The 27244-nt window shown below is 41.3% G+C and overlaps 1 protein-coding gene and 1 pseudogene across 2 annotated transcripts in view; both read left to right on the forward strand.

The window, feature by feature from the left end:
- The window catches only part of GNL3L (G protein nucleolar 3 like), a 96494-nt gene extending 69987 nt beyond the window's left edge, over window positions 1–26507 (forward strand). The window contains exon 17 of one of the 2 annotated variants that reach the window (XM_074391827.1): window positions 13461–26507. The gene's annotated coding sequence lies outside the window, so the exon portion shown is untranslated. Of the gene's footprint in view, window positions 1–965; window positions 6857–13460 lie in introns of those variants that run through there. The other variant, XM_039475703.2, reaches the window with a different exon arrangement.
- On the forward strand, window positions 17529–17639 carry LOC120366745 (U4 spliceosomal RNA; annotated as a pseudogene).
- Window positions 26508–27244: the final 737 nt, after the last annotated feature.

Raw genomic sequence — 27244 nt, forward strand, 5'->3', positions numbered from 1 at the left:
GTAGGTGGGAAGATATGGTGAGAGACTGTGGGAGTTTTCTTCTGAAGGCTTCTATTTTTGATGTGTTAACCAGTCTAACCTGAGCATAGGAAAGGTAGAAGAGGATGCCAAGAGTGCCAGGTCTAGGAAGGTTTAACACAACGATTGGGGGCTCTACCATTCTCCAGTGAGCCTTGGTGAGTCACTGAATATTCTGGAGTAGAGGAGTGGGAGATGATTAAAGCTGAAATTCAGACTTGATTTGGTAGATAGGATAGATAAGAAGGGGAAAAGTGGCAGGTGGACAGTAACCAGTAACCTTAGTTGGGAATGATGGGACCTAAACTAGGTGCAAAGACGGAGATAAGAAGTTTTTATTGGCAGAGCTAGAATCAAATGGAATTGGCAGCTGTATGGCTGAGGTAGCAAAGAGAATATGCTGTATTTTTTCATTTACTTATTTACTTATTCTAGAAATATTAAGAGATTGGCAGTGGTGCATTGGGGATCAGGGCCTGAGTGACAGCTGCAGAGTGGGCTGGCAGCCTGGCAGGCTTTGTGACCCAAGCAAAGAAAATAACAGTGAGTTGTGGCCTGGAGGCTTGGGGCCTGATTGAGGGAGGGAGCAAAGCAGGGTGGCAGCCCCCTTGGCTCAGGAGATTGGTTACATACAAGGGGGTTGAAAAAACAGGAAAATATTTTGAGGATAATAAAATCTATGTTTCTCATTGTCAGAGAAGGGAGTTAAAAATATGGAAAGGGTCATAACTAGAATTAACCCTGGTATATAATATAGGAATTGGAAACAGTGTGAACTCATGGTTTTCTATATGTAGAAATATAGATATAAATTAATATAAATATGAAGATAATATGTGTATACAGAATACACACATATGTATATCTATAAATTATCTACTTACCTACATATTATCTATCTGTTTTCTTTTTTCTTTCTTTTTTTTTTTTCTCTATCTGTTTTCTAGCTCTATCTGGAAGGAGTCTGGAAGCAGCAACACCCTAGTAGCAATGAATGTATGTAGTGCCCAGATCTTGACTTCTCAATACCATTCTCCACTAAAAGGAACCAAAGATCATTGGAGAAATGGCTCATTCTAAGGCTAGCACGGAAAAATGCAAAATGAGCCTTCTGGTGGACAGACTCACAATCTCTAAAGCACCCCCTCCATGATACCTGCCTGCTGGTACCATGATACCACCCCCAGTTTTTAGTGCAAACAGGACCCATAACTTGTTTCTAACTAATAGAATATGACAACAGTGATGGGATGTCACTCCCACCATTAGGTTATATTATGTAAAACTCTTTCTTGCTAGGGTGGAGACTCTAGAGACTTTTAGGAACTGCAGGAGGCCTCTCGTTGCTAACAGCCAAGAGCCAGCAAGAAGCCAGGATCCTCAGTCCTATTGATACAAAAAAAAACCAAAGCCTGCCTACAGTCTTAGAAAGCTTGGAAGTGGATTCTTTCCACTCATGCCTCCAGGTGATAAGGCAGCTTGGCTGACATCTTGATTTCAGCCTTGCTAAAGCCTCAGCAGAGGACTCAGATAAACTGTTCCTGGACTTGGCTGGGTGCAGTGGCACACGCCTGTAATCCCAGTACTTTGGGAGGCTGAGGCAGGTGGATTACGAGGTTAGGAGTTCAAGACCAGCCTGGCCAAAATGGTGAAACCCCGTCTCTATTAAAAACAAAACAAAACAACAAAAAACTGTTCTTGGAATCCTGACCTACAGAAATTGTGAGTATATTAAGTGCGTAGTATTTTAAGCTGCTAATTTTGTGGTAATTAATGTGCTATGCGACAATAATAATATAAGCCTAGAACATCTTGCTCTGCCAGAAAGTAAGAAGGGACTCAAATAACTGTAAGCTATGACTAAAGGATCCTGAAGTAAATTTGAAGGTACTCTCACTAGACATATCTGGGATAATATGAGATTCAAAATAAATAATAGTATAGATATATTAATATATTAATAATATAACATTAATATAGTTAATATATTAATGTAATATAAATAAAATGGGAAATAATGAGTTCACATTCATATAAATAAATAACCAGTAAGTCAATGGAAAGAAGAGAAAGCTCTTCCTTGCTACTTTAAGGACAACTAATTAGTGTAGAAGAAATAATACAATTGAAAATATCTATTTTGTAACCAACATAGTAATAGTTAATTCAGGCAGAAACATCAGTAATTGCTAAAACAAGGGTGAAAGTGGGATGATAAATGAATATTTGCATAGCTTTGAAGTGTCTTTCCACAAATGAATTAATTAGGTAAAATAATAAATTTATAGTGGAAAATCTGGCAGATACCACCAAGAAATCAAGCTTAACATTATCAGCAATTGGACATATTGACACATGTACTTCCTGATATGATGCACCGTGAAGCGTACAACATCACTTTCATAGTATTCTTGCCAAACATGCTTAACCTGCATCTAATCATGAGGAAGCATTAGACAAATCTTAACATTTTGCCCTTTTGCCATTATTGCAACAATTGGTGAAATTTGAATGTACTCTGAGTGAAGAATACATGGGAGTCTCTGTATTTATCTTGCAGTTTTCCCTCTGTAAGTTTAAAATTGTTTCCAAATAAAAAATTTAAAAAGGGCCGAGGAGTGGTGGCTCACATCTGTAAACCTAGCACTTTGGGAGGCCAAGGGAGGCAGATCTGTTGAGCCCAGGATTTCGAGGCCTGGGCAACATGGCGAAACTCTGTCTCTACTAAAGATACAAAAATTAGCCAGGTGTGGTGGCGCATGCCTGTAGTCCCAGCTACTTGGGAGGTTGAGGTGGGACGATCACCTGAGTCTGGGGAGGTCAAGGCTGCAAGTGAGCTGTGATTGTACCACTGTACCCCAGCCTGGGTGACAGAGTGAAACCACCTTTCAAAAAAACAAACGGAAGAAGAAATATAAAAAGGAAATATGTGCCAGGCACTGTCCCAGGTAGTAGAATAATTCTGGCAACAAAAACAGACAAAAATTCCTGCTCTCATGGGTTTTACATTTTAGTGGGAGGAAGTAAAGACTAAATAAATCATTATACTGTAGTGTGGGTAAGAAAAACCATCTAAAAATTATTTTATCAAGTCAGTTGGGAATAAGTGCAATGATTAATAAACCAGAGGAAGAGCATAAGAGAGTGACTCTAGGATCTGGCTATGTGGACTGGTAGGCACTCTATTTAAATTAGATTAGTCAGCAGAGGTCTCTTTAAGAGGTAATGCTTGAGTGGGGAATGAAAAGATAAAGATTTCGGTTATAAAAAGGTCTGGGGAAAGAGCACTCCAGGCATAGGGGCCTTCAAGTTCGAAGGACCTGAAGTGAGAATGAGCTTGGAAGTTTTAGGAGTCCCCCGAAAAGCCAGTGAAATGGTAGGATAATAGATTAGGCATGGCAGAAGGTAGACCAGTTGTGCAGGTGTGTGTGTGTGTGTGTGTGTGTGTGTGTGTGTGTTGGGATTCTGAAGGTAGTTTAACATTGACTCCAACTTTTTAAAGCTATACAGTATGAACAGCAGAACTCTGAAATTTGACTTCTGGGTTCAAATCCAATTTCTTCTACCAGCCATGTGACTCCAAGAAAATGCCTTAACCTTTCTGTGCCTCAGTTCCCTCATTTGTAAATGAGAACTAATAATAGCTCCAACCTAAATAGGTTACTTTGAGAGTTAAACAGATGGGTGCATGTAAAATGCTTAGGACAGTGTCCAGCATGCTAACCCAATATATGTTAGAAATTATCTTAGTTGATTTGGCCTGGGCTTATTCACTGCCTGGTTGGTGTGTGTGTGGCAGGATCCCAGGAAGTATAGCTTGCCTGGCTGTATGTGTCTAAGGGGGGACAGAGGAGCCCAGGCCTAAGAAATGTGACCCTGCACAGTGAGGGATGAGGGCTGCTTCCTGCTCATTCCTACCTCCTACCAAAACTAAGTCCTGTGAAAGGGATTCTAGCAGGTGTGACCTATTGAATAAAACAGGAAACCATGAATTCACATTTGCATAAACGAATAAAGGCACAGTCAAAATCCCTTATTGAAGCCTAATTCTAACTTTTTTTTTTTTTGAGACCAAGTTTTGCTCTTGTTGCCCAGGCTAGAGTGCAATGGCATGATCTTGGCTCACTGCAACCTCTGCCTCCCAGGTTCAAGTGATTCTCCTGCCTCAGCCTCCAAAGTAGCTGGGATTACAGGCATATTTCACCACACCCGGCTAATTTTGTATTTTTAGTAGAGATGGCGTTTCTCCATGTTGGCCAGGCTGGTCTCGAACCGCCGACCTCAGATGATCCGTCCATCTCGGCCTCCAAAGTGCTAGGATTACAGGCGTGAGCCACAGTGCCCAGCCAATTCTAATTTTTTATACTTGACCTAGACCCAAATTCAACTCATATTTGAACTCTTCTAGATAAAAGCCACTCGTAATCTCTGTCCCATATACAAATGAAGTCCTGACCCTTTGTCCAGCCAAATCCTGACCACTTCTCCAATCTGGGTCTGCTGCTGGCTCCGAATCTGGCCTAGCTCTGCCTTTCACTCCCAGAGGCCCAAACTTGGCCCCATCTTCATCTCCCTATCTTCACTTAATCTATTATTGGCCTTGACTCAGGCCCTGTCACAACTCCAGTCTCAATCTTGGTGCTATACTAGATAAGTGTGCTGATCTTAGAAACATTTCTTATGAGGCACTCAGATTCCTGCCTTTCATTCCTAACATTTTGTAGGGGAACCATAGTGTTGGGGTGAATGAAATTAGCTTGGGTGATGAGAGATGCTGCTCCCATAATTTATTCGGCCTGTTCTTTCACTTATTTATTATTATCCCCTCAGTGTGCTCTTCCTTTTTGCCTTTGCTCGTGTTCCTCTCTTCAACTGCAACGCCTCCTCTGCTCCTCATCACCTCCCCAAATCCTTTAATGATCAGCTCTTGATGCTATATATAGTGATAACTGTACTTCCCTTAGGACTTGCTTCTGGGCCAGTGGATTCTATACCTATGCCTTTTGGACTTGCACTTGCACTTAGTTTTACATCCTGATTTTTGGTGGGAAATTTCTGTATAGGAGGGGCTGATCAATGGCATTCTAGGCGAATTGGGTCTTCAAACTACATTTGCACAGCACTTTACCAGAAATTGAGGAAACAAATTTTCTAAACCAAATAATTTCAAGTGGGCTTCCATTTTGAGTTGCATGATAATCTGAATGACCTTCCTGATTTAAACAACTAAAATTTTTAATAGAATGTAAAGAAAATTGGATAGTTTAAAATGCTGTATTGAACTACCATTAGATTAAGAAGCAGATAAATCCTCAAAACAAGGTAAGAGTGTATTCATGCAATGAGATACTACTGAGAATTAAAAGAGGACAAATGATGGAAATATGCTATAATATGGATGCATCCTAGTGCTCGGTGAAAGAAGGCAGGCACAGATGAGTATATAGTATATGATTCCATCTAAATGAACTTTAAGAACAAGCAAAACTAACCTATGATATTAGAAGCCAAGATAGTATGAAAACAGACTAAAACAGAAGAAAAAGCAAAAAAAGAAGTCAAGAGGGTGTCTACGCTTAGGGAATAGGACTGGGAAGGGGCATGAGGGAAACTTGTGAGAGAAATGTTCTCTCTCTCTTTTTTTAAAAGACAGGGTCTCAGCCTGCCGCCTGGAGTGCAGTGGTTTGATCATAGCTCACTGTAACCTGAAACTCCTAGGCTCTAGCACTCTCCCACCTCAGCCTCTCAAGTAGCTGGGACTACAGGTGTGTGCTACTATGCCAGGTCATTTTTTTTTTTTTTTTTTTGAGGCAGAGTCTCAGTCTTGTTGCCCAGGATGGAATGCAGTGGTGCAATCTCGGCTCACTGCAGCCTCTGCCTGCCAGGCTTAAGCGATCCTCCCACTTCAGCCTCCCAGGTAGCTGAGATTTCAGGTGCATGCCACCATGCCTGGCTAATTTTTATACTTTTTGTAGAGATAGGGTTTTGCTTTGTTGTCCAGGCTGGTCTCAAACTCCTGGGCTCAAGTGATTCTCTGGCCTTCGCTTCCTAAAGTGCTGGGATTATAGGCATAAGTCACTATGCCTGACTGTTCTATGTATCTTGTTCTTAGTGATGAAGATACCTATATATTTGCAAATTCATACAGCTGTTATTATTTTTGCTTGGAGCCTACTCAAAGTGGGAAATCTAATAGGAGACCCACTAAGCAGAAAAAAGGTGAAATACCTAAAGACTGCACCTTAGTGTTAGGGTAAAGGAGAAGTAAACCCTGCCAAGCAGAGGGACAGAAAGAAAACTCGCTCATTTTGACTTCCTCGCTGAATTGAAAGACAAAAATTCCCTATAGCAGCAACAGGCACACCTAGACCCAGATCTCAGATTTTAAGTATCACTTCTGACTAAAAAGGAACTCAGAATCCCTTGGAGTAATAGCTGATTCCAGGGCTGGATCAGGGAAGTTATAAGGCTGGAACATCTTGTAGTGTCAGAAAGTAAGGAAATGTTCTCCAGATGATAGGGGCATGTCACGAGGACATAGGAGTCACCTTGAAGGAGTTTGCACTGGCCAGATCTGAGGCAATTTCATCATCGTAATAAATAAAAATGTTAACAGATTATAACCATTGAATAAAATAGGAATCTATGAGTCTGTTCCAATAAATAAATAAATAAAGGCAAGTATTCAATAGTCACATGCAGCTGGTGCCTTACTGAATAACACAGCTCTAGAGAATCTGTCACCTATTACAGGAGGGCTCATGTACAAAAATGCCTGTTGTGGTGGGTGTTGAACAATGAGAACACGTAGACTCAGGGAGAGGAGCATCACACACTGGGAGGCAGTTGGTGGGGGTGGGGACTAGGGGAGGAACAGCGCAGGGTGGAGAGAGTGGGGAGGGATAACATGGGGAGAAATGCTGGATATAGATGAAGGGGAAGTGGAAGCAGCAAACCACCTGGTTATGTATGCACCTATACAACAACCTGCATGACCTGCAACATGTACTCCAGAACATAAAGTACAATAAAAAAAAAAAATGCCTATTGTAACATCGTTTGTAATAGAAAAGTACAAGCAATATAAAAGTCCATCAGAAGTAGAACGAATAAATAAATTGTGGTTTATTTAAACAATGAAGCACATGTAGCAGTGAAATGAATAATTTACTGTTACATGGGCCAACGTGGATGACTCTCAGAAACATAATGTTAACTGAAAAAGCAAGTCATGGCCGGGTGCGGTGGCTGATGCCTGTAATCCCAGCACTATGGGAGGCCAAGGTGGGTGGATCATGAGGTCAGGAGATTGAGACCACCCTGGCTTACACAGTGAAACCCCGTCTCTACTAGTACAAAAAATTAACTGGGCATGGTGGCACATGCCTGTAGTCCCAGCTACTTGGGAGGCTGAGGCAAGAGAATCACTTGAACCCGGGAGGCAGAGGTTACAGTGAGTCAAGATTACACCACTGCACTCCAGCCTGGATGACAGAGTGAGACTCTATTTTTAAAAAAATGAATAAATAAATAAAAATAAAAATAAAAGCAAATCATAAAAGAAAACAAAATAATCTTTTATATAAAATTCAAAAACAGGTAAAACAAGATATTATATAAGGATACAAACATAGCTAACAAATAGAAGCAAGAAACTACAAAATTTAGGGTAGTAGTTATTTTTACATAGAGGGAGTGCTGTGTGTATTGGGGAGGGCTTCTAGGGTAATATGTTGAGTACCTGGGTAGACATATCATTCTTTTTTTTTTTTTTATTGCATTTTAGGTTTTGGGGTACATGTGATGAACATGCAAGATTGTTGCATAGGTACACACTTGGCAGTGTGGTTTGCTGCCTTCCGTCCCCTCACCTGTATCTGTCATTTCTCCCCATGCTATCTCTTCCCACCTCCCCACCCCCCACCCCTCCCCCATTTCCCCCCAACGGACCCCAGTGTGTAGTGCTCCCCTCCCTGTGTCCATGTGTTCTCATTGTTCAACACCCACCTATGAGTGAGAATATATGGGGTTTGATTTTCTGCTCTTGTGTCAGTTTGCTGAGAATGATGGTTTCCAGGTTCATCCATGTCCCTACAAAGGACGTGAACTCATCGTTTTTGATGGCTGCATAATATTCCATGGTGTATATGTACCACATTTTCCCTATCCAGTCTATCATCGTTGGGCATTTGGGTTGGTTCCAGGTCTTTGCTATTGTAAACAGTGCTGCAATGAACATTCGTGTGCACGTGTCCTTGTAGTAGAATGATTTATAATCCTTTGGATATATACCCAGTAATGGGATTGCTGGGTCAAATGGGATTTCTATTTTTAGGTCCTTGAGGAATCGCCACACTGTCTTCCACAATGGTTGAATTAATTTACATTCCCACCAACAGTGTAAAAGTGTTCCTATTTCTCCACATCCTCTCCAGCATCTGTTGTTTCCCGATTTTTTAATGATCGCCATTCTAACTGGTGTGAGATGGTATCTCAATGTGGTTTTGATTTGCATTTCTCTGATGACCAGTGATGATGAGCATTTTTTCATATGTTTGTTGGCCTCCTGTATGTCTTCTTTTGTAAAGTATCTGTTCATATCCTTCGCCCATTTTTGAATAGGCTTGTTTGTTTTTTTCTTGTAGATCTGCTTTAGTTCTTTGTAAATTCTGGATATCAGCCCCTTGTCAGATGGGTAGGCTGCAAAAATTTTTTCCCATTCTGTTGGTTGCCGATTCACTCTACTGACTGTTTCTTTTGCCGTGCAGAAGCTGTGGAGTTTGATTAGGTCCCATTTGTCTATTTTGGCTTTTGTTGCCATTGCTTTTGGCATTTTGGTCATGAAGTCCTTGCCTACACCTATGTCCTGAATGTTTTTGCCTAGATTTTCTTCTAAGGTTTTTATGGTATTAGGTCTGATGTTTAAGTCTTTAATCCATCTGGAGTTAATTTTGGTGTAAGGTGTCAGGAAGGGGTCCTGTTTCTGCTTTCTGCACATGGCTAGCCAGTTTTCCCAACACCATTTATTAAACAGGGAATCCTTTCCCCATTGCTTGTTTTTGTCAGGTTTGTCGAAGATCAGATGGTTGTGGGTATGTTGTATTTCCTCTGAGACCTCTGTTCTGTTCCATTGGTCTATATCTCTGTTTTGGTACCAGTACCATGCTGTTTTGATTACTGTAGCCTTGTAGTATAGTTTGAAGTCCGGTAGTGTGATGCCTCCTGCTTTGTTCTTTTTGCTTAGAATTGACTTGGCTATGCGGGCTCTCTTTTGGTTCCATATGAAGTTTAAGGTGTTTTTTTCCAGTTCTGTGAAGAAGGTCATTGGTAGCTTGATGGGAATAGCGTTGAATCTGTAAATTACTTTGGGCAGTATGGCCATTTTCACGATGTTGATTCTTCCTAACCATGAACATGGAATGTTTCTCCATCTGTTTGTATCCTCTCTTATTTCGTTGAGCAATGGCTTGTAGTTCTCCTTGAAGAGGTCCTTTACATTCCTTGTTAGTTGTATTCCTAGGTACTTTATTCTCTTTGTAGCAATTGTGAATGGCAGTTCGTTCTTGATTTGGCTCTCTTGAAGTCTATTAGTGGTGTATAGGAATGCTTGTGATTTTTGCACGTTGATTTTGTATCCTGAGACTTTGCTGAAGTTGTTTATCAGTTTCAGGAGATTTTGGGCTGAGATGATGGGGTCTTCCAGATATACAATCATGTCATCTGCAAATAGAGACAATTTGATTTCCTCCTTTCCAATTTGGATACCCTTTATTTCTTTTTCTTGCCTGATTGCTCTGGCTAGAACTTCCAGTACTATATTGAATAGGAGTGGTGAGAGAGGGCATCCTTGTCTAGTGCCAGATTTCAAAGGGAATGCTTCCAGTTTTTGCCCATTCAGTATGATATTGGCTGTTGGTTTGTCGTAAATAGCTTTTATTGTTCTGAGATACATTCCGTCAATACCTAGTTTATTGAGGGTTTTTAGCATAAAGGGCTGTTGAATTTTGTCAAAAGCCTTCTCTGCATCAATTGAGATAATCATGTGGTTTTTGTCTTTGGTTCTGTTTATGTGGTGAATTACGTTTATGGACTTGCGTATGTTGAACCAGCCTTGCATCCCCGGGATGAATCCTACTTGATCATGGTGGATGAGGTTTTTGATATGCTGTTGCAATCGGTTTGCCAGTATTTTATTGAAGATTTTTGCATCTATGTTCATCATGGATATTTGGCCTGAAATTTTCTTTTCTTGTTGAGTCTCTGCCGGGTTTTGGTATCAGGATGATGTTTGTCTCGTAAAATGATTTGGGAAGAATTCCCTCCTTTTGGATTGTCTGGAATAGTTTCAGAAGGAATGGTATCAGCTCCTCTTTGTATGTCTGGTAGAATTCAGCTGTGAACCCATCTGGACCTGGGCTTTTTTTGGGTGGTAGGCTCTTTATTGCTGTCTCGACTTCAGACCATGTTATTGGTCTATTCAGCGTTTTGGCTTCTTCCAGGTTTAGGCTTGGGAGGATGCAGGTGTCCAGGAATTTATCCATTTCTTCCAGGTTTACTAGTTTATGTGCATAGAGTTGTTTGTAATAATCTCTGATGATGGTTTGGATTTCTGTGGAATCTGTGGTGATATCCTCTTTATCGTTTTTTATTGCATCAATTTGGTTATTCTCTCTTTTCTTTTTTATTAATCTGGCTAGTGGTCTGTCTATTTTGTTGATCTTTTCAAAGAACCAGCTCCTGGATTTATTGATTTTTTGAAGAGTTTTTTGTGTCTCTATTTCCTTCAGTTCTGCTCTGATCTTAGTTATTTCCTGTCTTCTGCTAGGTTTTGAGTTTTTTTGATCTTGCTCCTCTAGCTCTTTCAATTTTGATGATAGGGTGTCAATTTTAGATCTCTCCTTTCTTCTCACGTGGGCACTCATTGCTATATATTTTCCTCTAGAGACTGCTTTAAATGTGTCCCAGAGATTCTGGTATGTTGTGTCTTCACTCTCATTGGTTTCGAAGAACATCTTTATTTCTGCCTTCATTTCATTGTTTATCCAGTCAACATTCAAGAGCAAGTTGTTCAGTTTCCATGAAGCTGTGCGGTTCTGAGTTAGTTTCTGCATTCTAACTCGATTGCACTGTGGTCTGAGAGACTGTTTGTTATGATTTCTGTTCTTTTGCATTTGCTGAGGAGTGATTTATTGCCAATTATGTGGTCAATTTTAGAGTAGGTGTGATGTGGTGCTGAGAAGAATGTATATTCTGTGGATTTGGGGTGGAGAGTTCTGTAAATGTCTATTAGGTTTGCTTGTTCCAGGTCTGTATTCAGGTCCTGGATATCCTTGTTGATTTGCTGTCTGGATGATCTGTCTAATATTGACAATGGGGTGTTAAAGTCTCCCACTATTATTGTGTGGGAGTCTAAGTCTCTTTGTAAGTCATTAAGAACTTGCCTTATGTATCTGGGTGCTCCTGTATTGGGTGCGTATATATTTAGGATCGTTAGCTCTTCTTGTTGCAGTGATCCTTTTACCATTATGTAATGTCCTTCTTTGTCTCTTTTGATGTTTGTTGCTTTAAAGTCTATTTTATCAGAGATGAGAATTGCAACTCCTGCCTTTTTCTGCTCTCCATTTGCTTGGTAGATCTTCCTCCATCCCTTTATTTTGAGCCTTTGTGTATCCTTGCATGTAAGATGGGTTTCCTGGATACAGCACACTGATGGGTTTTGGCTTTTTATCCAATTTGCCAGTCTGTGTCTTTTCATTGGGGCATTTAGTCCATTGACATTTAGGGATAGTATTGTTATGTGTGAATTTGATGCTGTCATTTTGATGCTACCTGGCTGTTTTGTTGGTTAGTTGATGCAGATTCTTGATTGTGTTGATGCTCTTTTACCATTTGGTGTGTTTTTGGAGTGGCTGGTACTGGTTGTTCCTTTATATGTGTAGAGCCTCTTTCACGAGTTCTTGTAGAGCAGGTTTGGTGGTGATGAAATCTCTGAGTGCTTGCTTGTTCACAAAGGATTTTATTTTTCCTTCACTTATGAAGCTTAGTTTGGCTGGATAGGAGATTCTGGGTTGAAAGTTCTTTTCTTTAAGGATGTTGAATATTGGCCCCCAATCTCTTCTGGCTTATAGGGTTTCTGCTGAGAGATCTGCTGTGAGTCTAATGGGCTTCCCTTTGTGGGTAACCCGACCTTTCTCTCTGGCTGCCCTTAGCATTTTCTCTTTCATTTCAACCCTGGTGAATCTGACGATTATGTGCCTTGGGGTTGCTCTTCTTGAGGAATATCTTTGTGGTGTTCTCTGTATTTCCTGGATTTGGATATTGGTCTGCCTTGCTAGGTTGGGGAAGTTTTCCTGGATAATATCCTGAAGAGTATTTTCCAGCTTGGATTCATTCTCTTCATCACATTCAGGTACACCTATCAGACGTAGATTAGGTCTTTTCACATAGTCCCACATTTCTTGAAGATTTTGTTGATTCCTTTTTGTGCTTTTTTCTCTGTTCTTGCCTTCTCTTTTTATTTCATTTAGTTGATCTTCGACCTCTGATATCCTTTCTTCTGCTTGGTCAATTCGGCTGTTGAAGCTTATGCATGCTTCACGAAGTTCTCGTGTTGCGTTTTTCAGCTCCATCAATTCACTTATACTCCTCTCTATGCTGTCCATTCTCGTCAGCAGTTCGTCCAATCCTTTTTCAAGGTTCCTATTTTCTTTGCGCTGGGTTAGAACATGTTCTTTCAGCTCATTGTAGTTTCTTACTACCCACCTTCTGAAGTCTGATTCTGTCATTTCATCACCCTCCTTCTCCATCCGGTCTGGTTCCCTTGCTGGTGAGGAGTTGTGATCCCTTTTAGGAGGAGAGGTGTTCTGGTTTCGGGAGTTTTCATCCTTTTTGCGCTGGTTTCTTCCCATTTTTGTGGGTTTATCCACCTGTTGTCTGTCTCTGTCCCAGGGAGTTGGAGCTTTATGAGTTTCCGTTGCACTACTGCCTTTTTTGATTTTTCTTTCAGGTCTGACCCGCCCAGCTAGCAGCAGGCCTAGCCACTGCCTGCCCGCAGGGGCTTTGCTGAGCTGCTGTGGGCTCCGCCCAGCTGCCCTGAGCTCTTCCCTGTAGTCCTTTTTATATGGGCATAGTTAGAACTGTCTCGGCAACGGTGGCCCCGCCTCTGTTATGGTGGATTCTCTCAGTTGTGGCAGGTTGCCTCGGCAACGGCGGGTTGCCTCAGCAACGGCAGCCTGCCTCCTTAGGGGTGGAGAGTCTCAGTAATGGCGGAAGCCCCTCCCCCACGGAGCCGGACCATCCCGGTTCAGCTGTACTTGCTGTGAAGGGCTCAACCCAGAGGGTTTCCAATTACTGTTTTTGTTTTCGTTGTTGTTGGGGGTGGAGGGGTGGGACCAACCGAGCCTGATCACCTGGCCCCCTGACTCAGAGTCTTTTCTTTTAAGTTGAAGGACCCCGCGTTCCGGTCGCTTGTTGAAAAGGCGCCGGGATCTCCCGTGCTGCGACTCACGGAGTCGGCTCGAACTGCGGCGCCGGCTCCTGGCGGATTTTTTGCCTAGGAATCTCCTGGCCTGACTCGCTATTTCAGATGAATGGACAACTCTGCCGTCTCAGGGCTCTGATCGCCAGCTAAGAGGGCTCCCAGACCAGTGGCTTTTGTACGGAGAACCGCAGCAACAGGGCGTGGTCACAGCAGCCACGCGGGCGGAATCAGCCCCAGGGGGGCCAAAACAGCCACACCAGCTGGGACTGCGACACTGGCGACCCCTCTGCCTGGGTATCTCCTGGTCTGTGGGCAATAAGAGTTCGTCTGGAAATGCGGCGTCCACTCACCCTCTGCACTTTCACTGGGAGCTGAAGTCCTGAGCTGTTCTTAGGCGGCCATCTTCCCAGCATCTCATTCTTTTTTTCCCTGGCACTATCCATGTGGAGATACATGTCATTATTTTAATTCCCTTTATATGTATGACACTTTAGGTTTTTAATTTAAAATTTTTTATTGAGATGGAATTTACGTAACTAAATTTATAAATATACATTTATAAATTTGTAACATAAATATACATTTATAAATTTATAACACATTTATAAATAAAACTAACAATTTCATTTGTTATTTTATACTTTTCCATACAAAATAAAACTAACAATTTCGTTTGTTATTTTTTACTTTTCCATACATTATTGGGATATAGGTGATATTTGGTTACATGAGTAAGTTGTTTAACGGTGATTTGTGAGACTCTGGTGCACCCATCATCTGAGCAGTATACACTGCACCATATTTGTAGTCTTTTATCCTTCATCCTCCTCTTACTCTTCCCCCAAGTCCCCACAGTCCATTGTATAATTCTTATGCCTTTGCATCCTCACAGCTTAGCTCCCACATATCAGTGAGAACATATGATGTTTGCTTTTCCATTCCTGAGTTACTTCACTTAGAATAATAGTCTCCAGTCTCATCCAGGTCACTGCAAATGCTATTAATTCATTCCTTTTTATGGCTGTGTAGTATTTCATCGTACATACATATACCACAGTTTCTTTATCTACTCATTGATTGATGGGCATTTGGGTTGGTTCCACGATTTTGCAGTTGTGAATTGTGCTATAAACATGCATGTGCAAGCATCTTTTTCAAATAATGACTTCGTTTCCTCTGGGTAGTTACCCAGTAGTGGCATTGTAGATGAAGTGTGAGTTCTACTTTTAGTTATTTAAGGAATCTCCACACTGTTTCCCATAGCGGCTGTGCTAGTTAAATTTCCACCAGCAGTGCAGAAGTGATCCTGGTTCACCGCATCCACACCAACACCTACTGTTTTTTGATATTTTGATTATGGCCATTCTTGTAGGAGTAAGGTGGTATCACATTGTGGTTTTGATTTGCATTTCTCTTGATTATTAGTGATGTTGAGCATTTTTTCATATGTTTGTTGGCCATTTGATATTTTCTTTTGAGAATTGTCAATTCATGTCCTTAGTCCACTTTTTGATGGGATTGTTTGTTTTCTTCTTACTGATTTGTTTGAGTTTGTTGTAGATTCTGGGTATTAGTCCTTTGTTAGTTGCATACCTTGTGAAGATTTTCTCCCACTCTGTGGGTTCTCTGTTTACTCTGCTGACTCTTCCCCAAAGCTCTTTAGTTTAATTAGGTCCCAGCTATTCATCTCTGTTTGTATTGCATTTGCTTTTGGGTTCTTGGTCATGAAATCCTTGCCTAAGCCAGTGTCTAGAAGGGTTTTTCCAATGTTATCGTCTAGAATTTTGATAGTTTCACGTCTTAGGTTTAATCCCTTATCCATCTTGAGTTGATTTTTGTAGAAGGTGAGAGATGAGGATCCAGTTTCATCCTCCCACATGTGGCTCGCCAATTATCCCAGCACCATTTGTTGAATAGGACGTCCTTTCCCTGCTTGCTGTTTCTGTTTGCTTTGTCAAAGATCAGTTGGCTGTAAGCATTTGGGTTTATTTCTGGGTTCTCTATTTTGTTCCATTGGTCTATGGGCCTGTTTTTATACTAGTACCATGCTGTGTTGGTGACTGTGGCCTTATAGTATAGTTTAAAATCACGTGGTGTGATGCCTCCAGATTCGTTTTTATTTATTTATTTATTTTGCTTTGTCTTGCTTTGGCTATGCAGGCTCTTTTTTGGTTCCATATAAATTTTAGAATTGTTTTTTTTTTTTTTAAATTCTGTGTGGAATGATGGTGATATTTTGATGGGGATTGCATTGAATTTGTAGATTGCTTTTGGCAGTATGGTCATTTTAACAATATTGATTCTACCCATCCATGAGCATGGGATGTGTTTTCATTTGTTTATGTTGTCTGTGATTTCTTTCATCAGTGTTTTGTAGTTTTCCTTGTAGATGTCTTTCAACTCCTTGGTCAGGTATATTCCTAAGTATTTTATTTTTGCAGCTATTGTAAAAGGAGTTGAGTTTTTGATTTGATTCTCTTCATGGTCGCTGTTGGTGCAGAGCTATTGATTTGTGTACATTACTTTTGTATCCAGAAACTTTGCTGAATTTTAAATCAGTTCTAGGAGCTTTCTGGAGGAGTCCTTGGGGTTTTCAAGGCAAACGATCATGTTGTCAGCAAGCAGTGACAGTTTGACTGCCTCTTTACCAATTTAGATGCCCTTTATTTCTTTTTCTTGTCTGATTGTTCTGGTTAGGACTTCCAGTACTATGTTGAAGAGGTGTGGTGAGAGTGGACGTCATTGTCTTTTTCCAGTTCTCAGAGGGAAAAAGACAATGACGTTAAAAGCTTTCAACTTTTCCCCATTCAGTATTATGTTGGCTGTGGGTTTGTCATAAGATGGCTTTTATTACACTAAGATATGTCCTTTGTATGCTGACTTTGCTGAGAGTTTTAATCATAAAGGGATGCTGGATTTTGTCAAATGCTTTTTTTTTTACATCTATTAAGTTGATCGTGTGATTTTTGTTTTTAATTTTGTTTATGTGGTGTATCACATTTATTGGCTTGTGTATGTTAAACTATCTCTGCATTCCTGGTATGAAACCCACTTGATCATGCTGGATTATCTTTTTGATATGTTGTTGAATTCTGTTAGCTAATAATTTGTTAAGAATTTTAGCGCCCATGTTCATCAAGGATATTGGTCTGTAGTTTTCATTTTTGGTTATGTCCTTTCCTGGTTTTGGTATTGTGGTGATGCTGGCTTCAGAAAATGAGTTAGAGAGAGTTCCTTCTTTCTCTATCTTGTGGAATAGTGTCAAAGGGATTGGTACCACGTCTTCTTTGAATGTCTGATACAATTCTGCTGTGAATATGTCTGGTCCTGGACTTTTTTTGTTGTTGTTGGTAATTTTTAAATTACCATTTCAACTTTGCTACTTGTTATTGGTCTGTTCAGGGTACCTGATTCTTCCTGATTTAAGCTAGGAGGGTTGTATTTTTCCAGGAATTTATCCACCTCTTCTATGTTTTCTAGTTTATGTGCATAAAGGTGTTCATAGTATCCTTGAATGATCTTTTGAATTTTTTTTTTTTTTTTTTTTTTTTTTTGAGACGGAGTTTCGCTCTTGTTACCCAGGCTGGATTGCAATGGCACGATCTTGGCTCACCGCAACCTCCGCCTCCTGGGCTCAGGCAATTCTCCTGCCTCAGCCTCCTAAGTAGCTGGGATTACAGGCACGCGCCACCACGCCCAGCTAGTTTTTTGTATTTTTAGTAGAGACAGGGTTTCACCATGTTGACCAGGATGGTCTCGATCTCTTGACCTCATGATCCACCTGCCTCGGCCTCCCAAAGTGCTGGGATTACAGGCTTGAGCCACTGCGCCCGGCCCGATCTTTTGAATTTCAGTGGTGTCAGTTGTAGTGTTTCCTGTTTCATTTCTTATTGAGGTTTTTTGGGTTTTCTCTCTTCTTTTCTTGGTTAATCTTGTTAATAGTCTATCAATTTTCTTTATGTTTTCAAAGAACCAGATTTTTGTTTCATTTATCTTTCGTATTTTTTTTTGTTTCAATTTTATTTAGTTAAGCTTTGTGCAGTGGCAGTATCATAGCCAATGAGGCTTATCCGAGGTGTGATTATTGCTAATTGAAAACTTTTCCCAATTTTTTTTTTTTTGAGACTGAGTTTCGCTCTCGTTACCCAGACTGGAGTGCAATGGCGTGATCTCGGCTCACCGCAACCTCCGCCTCCTGGGTTCAGGCAATTCTCCTGCCTCAGCCTCCTGAGTAGCTGGGATTACAGGCACGCGCCACCATGCCCAGCTAATTTTTTGTATTTTTAATAGAGACAGGGTTTCACCATGTTGACCAGGATGGTCTCGATCTCTTGACCTTGTGATCCACCCGTCTCGGCCTCCCAAAGTGCTGGGATTACAGGCTTGAGCCACCGCGCCCGGCCACTTTTCCCAATTTCATTTAGTTCTGCCCTGATCTTGGTAATGTCCTTTCTTCTGCTGGGTTTGGGTTTGGTTTATTCTTGTTTCTCTAGTTCCTTTAGCTGTGAACTTAGAATGTCAGTTTGTGCTTTCAGTCTTTTTGATGTAGGCACTTAAGGCTATGAACGTTCCTCTTAGCACTGCCTTTGCTGGATCCCCGAGGTTTTGATAGGTTGTGTCATTATTCTCTCAGTTCAAAGAATTTATAAATTTCCATCTTGATTTAGTTTTTGATCCAATGCTCATTCAGGAGCAGCTTATTTAATTTTCATTTATTTGCATGGTTCTGAAGGTTCCCTTTGGAGTTGATTTCCAGTTTTATTCCACTGTGCTCTGAGAGAGTGCTTGATATAATTTAAATTTTCTTAAATTTATTGAGGCTCGTTTTATGGCCTAGCATATGGTCTATCTTGGAGAAAGTTCCATGCACTGTTGAAGAGAATGTGTATTCTGTGGTTGTTGGATAAAATGTTCTGTATGTATCTGTTAAGTCCATTTGTTTCAAGGTGTAGTTTAAGTCCATTGTTTCTTTGTTGACTTTCTGTCTTGATGACCTGTCTAGTGCTGTTAGTGAAGTACTGAAGTCATCACTATTATTGTGTTGTCGTCTATCTCATTTCTTAGGTCTATTAGTAATTGTTTTATAAATTTGGGAGCTCCAGTGTGAGGTGTGTATGTTTAGGATTGTGATATTTTCCTGTTGGACAAGGACTGTTACCATTATATAATGTCCTGCTTTGTCTTTTTTAACTGCCATTGCTTTAAAATTTGTTTTGTCTGATATAATAATAGCTACCCCTGCTTGCTTTTGGTGTTCATTTGCATAAAATGCCTTTTCCCACCCCCTTAGTTTAAGTTTATGTTAGTTCTTATGTGTTAGGTTGAGTCTTTTGAAAACAGCAGATAGTTGGTTGATGAGTTCTTATCCATTATGGTTCTGTATCTTTTAAGTGGAGCATTTAGGCCATTTACATTCCATGTTAGTATTGAAATGTGAGGTACCATTACTTTCATCATGCTTTTTGTTTCCCATATACTTTGTTTTGTTTTTTTTCTTTTTAAAATGTATTTTTTTTTTTTTTGAGATGGAGTTTCGCTCTTGTTACCCAGGCTGGAGTGCAATGGCACAATCTCGGCTCACCGCAACCTCTGCCTCCCGGGTTCAGGCAATTCTCCTGCCTCAGCCTCCTGAGTAGCTGGGATTACAGGCACGTGCCACCATGCCCAGCTAATTTTTTGTATTTTTAGTAGAGACGGGGTTTCACCATGTTGACCAGGATGGTCTCGATCTCTCGACCTTGTGATCCACCCGCCTCGGCCTCCCAAAGTGCTGGGATTACAGGCTTGAGCCACCGTGCCCGGCCTAAAATGTATTTTTGTTTTATAGGTCCGGTGCGATTTATGCTTTAAAGAGGTTCTCCTTTGATGTGTTTCCAGGATTTGTTTCAAGATTTAGAGCTTTTTTTTTTTTTTTTTTTTTTTTTTTTTTTTTTTTTTTTTTTTTTTTTTTAGCACTTCTTGTGGTGGTGGCTTGGTAATGGTGAATTCTGTCAGCATTTGTTTGTCTGAAAATGATTGTGTCTTTCCTTCATCTATGACGTTTAGTTTCACTGGATACACAATTCTTGGCTGATAATTGTTTTGTTTGAGGAGGCTGAAGACAGGGCCCCAATCCCTTCTAGCTTGTAGGGTTTCTGCTGAGAAATCTGTTGTTAATCTGATAGGTTTTCTGTTATAGGTTACCTGGTGCTTCTGTCTCTCAGCTCTGAAGATTCTTTCCTTTGTCTTAACTTTGGATAACCTGATGACAATGTGTCTAGGAGAAGATCTTTTTGTGATGAATTTTCCAGGTGTTCTTTGTGCTTCTTGTAGATGGATGTCTAGGTCTTTAGCAAGGCTGGGGAAGTTTTCCTTGATTATTCCCCTGAATATGTTTTCCAAGCTTTTACAATTCTCTTCTTCCTCAGGAACACCGATTAGTCTGAAATTTGGTCATTGAACATAATCCCAGACTTCTTGGAGACTTTGTTCATATTTCCTTATTCTTTTTTCTTTGTCTCTGTTGGATTTCTTTTACTTATTCAATTCTATTGCTGAGACTTTCCAGAGCATTTTGCATTTCTAAAAGTGTATCTAAAGTTTCCTGAATTTTTGATTGTTTTTTCTTTAAGCTATCTAGTTCTTTGAATGTTTCTCATTTCACTTGTATCATGTTTTGGATGTCCTTGCACTGGACTTTGTCTTTCTGTGGTCCATCCCTGATTAGCTTAATAACTAACCTCCTAATTCTTTTTCAGGTAAATCAGGCATTTCTTTTTGGTTTGGGTCCATTGCTGGCGAACTAGTGTGATTTTCTGGGGGATGTTGAAGAGCCTTGTTGTGTCATATTACCAGGGTAGGTTTTCTGGTTCCTTCTCATTTGCATAGGCTCTGTCAGAGGAAGTATCTAGGGCTGAAGGCTGTTGTTCAGATTGTTTTGTCTCATGTGGTGTTCCCTTGATGTAGTAGTCTCTTTTCCTATGGATGTGGCTTCCTGTGAGCCAAACTGCAGTGATTGTTGTCTCTCTTCTGGATCTAGCCACCCAGCGAGTCTACCTGGTTCCAGGCTGATACTGGGGGTTGTCTGTACAGAGTCCTGTGATGTGAATCTGAAATGTCTATGGGTCTTTCAGCCGTTGATACCGGTGCCTGTTCCGGTGGAGGTGATGGGGGTGGGGTGCAAGAGACTCCATGAGGTTTCTTAGCTTTGTTGGTTTAATGCTCTATTTTTGTGCTGGTTGACCTCCTGTCAGGAGGTTGTGCTTTTCAGAAAGCATCAGCTGTAGTAATATAGAGAGGGACCAGTGGTGGGCAGGGCCCTAGAACTCCCAAGATTATATGCCCTTTGTCTTCCACTACTAGGGTGGATAGGGAAGGACCATCAAGTGGGAGTGGGGCTAGGTATATCTCAGCTCAGACTCTCCTTGGGTGTGTCTTGCTGTGGCTGCTGTGGGAGATGGGGTGAGATTCCCAGGTCACTGGAGTTATGCACCTAGGAGAATCATGGCTGTCTCTGCTGTGTCATGCAAGTTGTCAGGGAAGTGGTGGAAAGATGGCAGTCACAGGCCTCACCTAGCTCCCATGCAAGCAAAAGGCCCACCTCACTCCCACCATGCCCCGCACAACAGCCCCAAGTCTGTTTCCAGGCAGAGGACAAGACAGGTTTGAAAACTTGCCCAGGGCTACCCACCTTCCAGCTGTGAAAGAAAAGGGCTTGATTCTTCCCCCGCTGTGGAGTCTGCACACGGAATTTGCACCCTCCTTCTGGTCAGGGGGCTTCTTGCCCATTCAAATTGTTAAAAAGTTCGACTAGAGATGTCCTTCTCCCTGTGGAGTTTTATCCCCTGCTCCTCTGGTCACCCTTCCAATAGATGCCTGGGGTGCCAGGCAGGAAGGGTCTGCTAGGAGATGCAGCGAGCTCCCCGGGTCTTTCTGCTGCTTCCTCTACCCCGATATTTCACTTGGCTCTCTAAATTGATTCAGCTCCAGGTAAATTCAGAAGCTTCTCCTGCAAACGGAACTTCAGCTTCTCCAGTGGGAGCATGTGTTCGGAAGAGGAGGGTCTCCCTTTCCCACTTCTGCAGTTGGGGCACTCACAGTATTTGGGGTGTCTCTCGGGTTCTGAAGGTGCAGTCTGCTTCCTTCAGAGGGTCTGTGGGTCCTCTTGGGATTGCTGGTTTGTTCTTACAGTTGATCTGGAGCTAAAATTCACAATATGAGCTTCCACAAGCTCCTCTGTCCAGAGCTTCAATCTGATCCTGCCTTCCATCCGTCATGACTGCCAAACTCCTAAAAACTGACCAGGTTAAAGTGACCGATTCAGTGGCATTACTGTGTAACCACTGCATCTATCTAGTTTCACAACATTCTCATCACCCCAAAAAAACCCCTATTTCCATCAAGAAACTGATTCCCATTCCCTACTTCCCCAGCATCTGGAAACTACCAATCTACATTCTTTCTCTATGCATTTATCTATTCTGAATACCTCATATTAAATAGAATCATTAAATATGTGACCTTTTTTTGTCTAGCTTCTTTCACTTAGTGTAATGGTTTTGTGATTCATCCATGTTGTAGCATGTATCAATTTTTCATGGCTGAATAATATTTCATTGCATGTGTATACCACAATTTGTTTCTCCATTTATTTGTTTCCACTTTCTGGCCATTGTGAATAGTGTTGCTACGAACATACATGTACATATATTTGAGTACTAGTTTTCATTTCTTTTGAGTAAATACCTAGGAGTGGAATTGCTGGGTCTTACGGCAACTCCATGTTTACCTTTTAGAGTAACTGTCTGTAAGGCCTTTTAGGCCGGCTGATGGCCCCATGAATGCCATGTTAATGTCTGTGACCTGCAGGGACACTCCAGATGAGTTCCTAGAAAATCTAAAGTAACTGGAAGATCATGAAAAGAAAAAGAAATGATCAACTCCTGCAGTGCCTACTTAATTTTAAGACATTCTCGATTGTTCCTTATTCCCTCTCCAATTGATAAGGCCATTGGACTTTGTGACTGACACGGTTGGGCTGGCTTTAGCTCAGCAGTTACTTCGACATTGCTTTCTATGGTGATGACATGGTCAACCTACGACCTCTTCCCAGCTTGCAAAAATCTGCCCTAAAATGTCAATTTCCACTGCCCGTCCCAAACCTATGAAACCAACTCCTATCCCACTGCCCTTTGCTGACGCCCTTTGCAGCCTCAGCCCACCTGCGTAAACAACCGTGTTGCTCACATAAAGCCTGTTTGGGGGTCTCTTCATTTAGAGTGTGCGTTTTAACACTGTCAAACTGTTTTTCACATCACCTTATATATGTACTTTACAATAAAAAAAAATTTAAAACTGAATAAGGCTGGAGATGTTAATGTAGTTAACTGGAGACTAAATCTTCCCCTTTATCTCTACTAAGTATTTCCATCTCTGCTTTTCATCCAGTCTGTGCATTTCCTTTACCTTGGAAAATAGATGAAGGGAGTTTTCCCAGAAGCCAGTACTTTCCTTTTTTTTTTTTTTTGACAGTCTCGCTCCGTTACCCAGGCTGGAGTACAGTGGTGTGATCTCGGCTCACTGCAACCTCTGCCTCCCAGGTTCAAGTGATTCTCCTGCCTCAGCCTCTCGAGTAGCTGGGATTATGGGCATGTGCCACCATGACCAGAAGCCAGTACTTCTGAATCCCAGAGGAAAGCTGTGCCAATAGCTTTTCTGAAACCTGGGAAATATAACTGAAAAAGTAAAATATTTCCAGTAAGCATTTGTATGTGCCAGGCAGACTGTTAGCTGTTTCATGGATGTCATCACTTTGAAACTTACTGAACTCGCCTGTGATTTTAATTTTATCATGGCTTCAGTTTGTCTCTCTTGTGGTATCTAGCACAGGGGTGGAGGAACTAATTGAATGATATGGCTGGATAGGCAAGAGGTGATGAATAAGAGGTTCAATGTCCTCTGGGCACAGTGAGAAGGCCTGGCAAGGGCAGTGCCCGCCATATGGGCGCCACAAACAGGTTACAGAAAGGGTTCTCCTTCAAACTGATATTCTTTAAATATTTGTTCAGCATTTATTTGGCAGGAGAAAGGAAAAACCGATTTTTTCTTTAATAAAAGTTGCATACTTTTCTGGATGTTCAAAATAAGGAACATTTTATATGCACCAAACTTAGCGTATTTTAACTTATTTGGAATTGCCTTTCATTTCACGGTTTTTCCATTGCTTGTAATTGGAGTGCGTTAGTCACTCAGACTCACTAAGGGGAAAAGTAACTGCCCATGGATAGAGACAGGAAGTCTTGTTCAAATATATTTGAAAGGTCTTTTGGTAGAATGGTTTCTACTTTTAAGTAGTTTTTGTTCCCACTTTAGTTTTTTTTCCCCCTGAACCTAGCAACTCCTTAGACAGGCACATTAAAATATTTTTATTTTGATAATAAACTAGATGACTTGTTGTAGACAGCCTTGCATTGTGCACCATTCAGTTTCAGGCTTTGAGAGTAAGCTGCTGACCCTGGCTCCTACTCCCCAAGTCAGCTGGATGGTGTTAGCCTTAGGGCCTGGGGGGCTATGAGTGTGCACAGTTGCGAAAATATTCCAAAAATAGTATGAGCTTGTAAGGGATTTGTTACTATTGTGCTCATTTCCATGTCAGGAAGCAGTTAACTTCAGTAGAGGGGTGGGGCCAATTTTTGCTTCACCAGTTAGTTGAGAGGTTTCTTATGGAAGTTTGAATTAATTAGCATAGATTTAATTCCTTGATATTGTTTCTTTTTCTGTAGTGGGAATCAACTGGCTAACTGGTCCACTACTTAAACTGGCTTGTCATTTGTGTTGGAAAAGGAAAAGGTTATTCTTAACCAAGAAGAAGGCTGTTCTTTAGATCTCAAATTCATGTGCAAAGAACCTGGGGAAAGAGAAAACTTCTCCACTTGTGCCTGGATCACATCCTCTTCTGTTTCTTTAGCTGCTTCACCAATTATCCCTTTCTTTTCAGAAGTTTCAACCTATCTATCTCTGTTGGCAAGCTTCTATTAGCATTGGAAGATGTTCAGTATTTTTCCTTTGCAAAAAGGAAACCCACATCCCTTTGGCTAGTTCCTCATGTCCTTTCTCCTTTACACAGAACAATTTCTTGAATGAGTTGTCCACACTTGTATTTCCTCACCCTTTACCCACTCATCAACCTACTGTGATTTGGCTTTTCCCTCTGCTCTTCTACTATAATTGGATCTACCACCGTCAACCATCTCTTACTTGTTAAATTCAGTGGCTTTTAGCTATGGTTTCTCTCTTTTTAATTTGTCATCACATTTATCTCTGTTGACAATTCCGCTCCCCCCCCCACCGCCCACCCCCCGGCCAGAAGCTTACTCTGGCTTTCAGAAACTTCTCTGGTTGCTGGGGACTGAATGTATCCCCACTGCCCCCAAATTCATATGTTGAAACCTAACCTCCAAGGTGATGGAATTGAGAGGTGGATCCTTTGGGAGGTGATTAAATCATGAGGAGACCTCATAAATGGGATTAGTACCTTTATTAAAGAGGCATGAGGGATTTTGTTTGCCCCTTTCACTGTGTGAGAACACAGCTAGAAATCACCATCTGTGGGGAATGAGCCCCCACCAGATGCTGAAATTGCCAGCACTTGGATCTTGGACTTCTACACCTTCAGAGCTGTAAGAAATACACTTCTGTTATTTATAAGCTATCCAGTTTATGATATTTTGTTGTAGCAGCCCAAACAGACTGAGACACTGGTTCTCCCACTGCTCCAGTGGATCACTTTTAGTCTTCTTCATGGGTCCTTCTCAGTCTCTTTTATATATTCTTTTCCTTCCTATTATCTAAATTTGAGTACTTTAAAAAATTTTAGGCTGGACGCAGTGGCTCATGCCTGTAATTCCTGCACTTTGGGAGGACGAGGCAGGTGGATCACAAGGTCAGGAGTTCGAGACCAGCCTGACCAACATCGTGAAACCCCATCTCTACTAAAAATATAAGATTAGCTGGGCGTGGTAGTGCCTACCTCTAATCCCAGCTACTCAGGAGGCTGAGGCAGGAGAATCACTTGAACCCGGAAGGTGGAGGTTGCCATTGTGCCATTGCACTCCAGCCTGGGTGACAGAGTGAGACTCTATCTCTAAAAAAAAAAAAATTAGCTCTCAATTTAAAAATCTTATTGGTTCCCCCTGCTTTCCCATGCTGGAGAGGCCACTTGTAGGAGCTGGCTTCAGTTATCCTCTATGCTGATGGCTCCTAGATCTCTTCTTCTTGCTCATTCCTACCTCTTGAGCTCTAGACATTTATATATGAAGGCCTCGTGATCATCTGCTCCTGGCCGTCTTGCAAGTATCTGAAACTCAACATATATTAAACTCTACTTATCTTCATCCCCCTAGTCCTTCTAAACTTGCTCTTCCTCCTGACTTTCCCATGTCAGCAGATAGCCCCTCTATCTGCTCAGTTATCCAAAGAAAAGCTTGAGTATCAACCTAGACTCAGCCTTTTCCTTTCAAGTCTTATTCTCTCTTTTCCACAGGTCCATGTTCTAGGTGATGTGGTAATCTTGCCTCTAGTCATTTTCCCTACAATAATACTGATCTTCTTGGAGCCTAGTTCTGATCACATGACTTCCATGCTCAAGAATAAGCACTAGATCAGAATAGAAAAATGAATGAAGAACACAAATAGGTGACTCCCAGAAGAAACACAAGTGGACTGGACTGGGCATGATGGCTCATGTTTGTAATCCCAGCACACTGAGAGGCTGAGGCAGAAGGATCTCTGCAGCCAGGAGTTGGAGACCAGGCTGGGCAACATAGCTAGATGCCATCTCCATGAAAAAATTAAAAAAAATTGCTAAACATGGTGGCATACACCTGTCGTTCCAGCTACTTGGGAGGCCGAGACAGGAGGATCCCTTAAGCCCAGGAATTCAAGTTCATAGTGAGCTATGATTGTGCCACTGCACTCCAGCCTGGGTGGCAGAGTGAGACCCTGTTTAAAAAAAAAAAAAAAAACCCACAAATGATCAATAAATATCTAGGAAGCGGCTCAATCTCACTTATAATTACAATACAAATTACAGCACCATGATACCAGTTTTCACTTGCCAGATTTGCTAAAACCTAGGGTTTTAGTGAGGGGCAATGGACAGCCATATACAGATGGTGGGAGTGTAAACTGGCAGAACCTTTTGGAGGCAATTTGGCAGCAGGTATCAAAATATTAAGTTTGCACACCCTTTGATGCACTTTTAGATTTTATTCTACAGAAATACCCAAGTATATATATACAAATGCATTTATTACATTATTATTATTATTATTATTTTATTATTATTTTGAGACGGAGTTTCGCTCTTGTTACCCAGGCTGGAGTGCAATGGCACGATCTCGACTCACCGCAACCTCTGCCTCCTGGGTTCAGGCAATTCTCCTGCCTCAGCCTCCTGAGTAGCTGGGATTACAGGCACGCGCCACCATGCCCAGCTAATTTTCTGTATTTTTAGTGGAGATGCGGTTTCACCATGTTGACCAGGATGGTCTCGATCTCTCGACCTCGTGATCCACCCGTCTAGGCCTCCCAAAGTGCTGGGATTACAGGTGTGAGCCACCGCGCCTGGCCCCATTTATTACATTATTGTTCATAATAAGGAATTGGAAGCAATCTAAATGTCTGTCAACAATGGAATTATTAAGTAAGTAATGGTATACATAGTATACATATAAAGGATTACTAAGCTGCCTCTAAAAAGAATGAAGT

This window comes from Saimiri boliviensis, chromosome X (assembly GCF_048565385.1).
Source record: "Saimiri boliviensis isolate mSaiBol1 chromosome X, mSaiBol1.pri, whole genome shotgun sequence".
NCBI classification, from domain to species: domain Eukaryota; kingdom Metazoa; phylum Chordata; class Mammalia; order Primates; family Cebidae; genus Saimiri; species Saimiri boliviensis.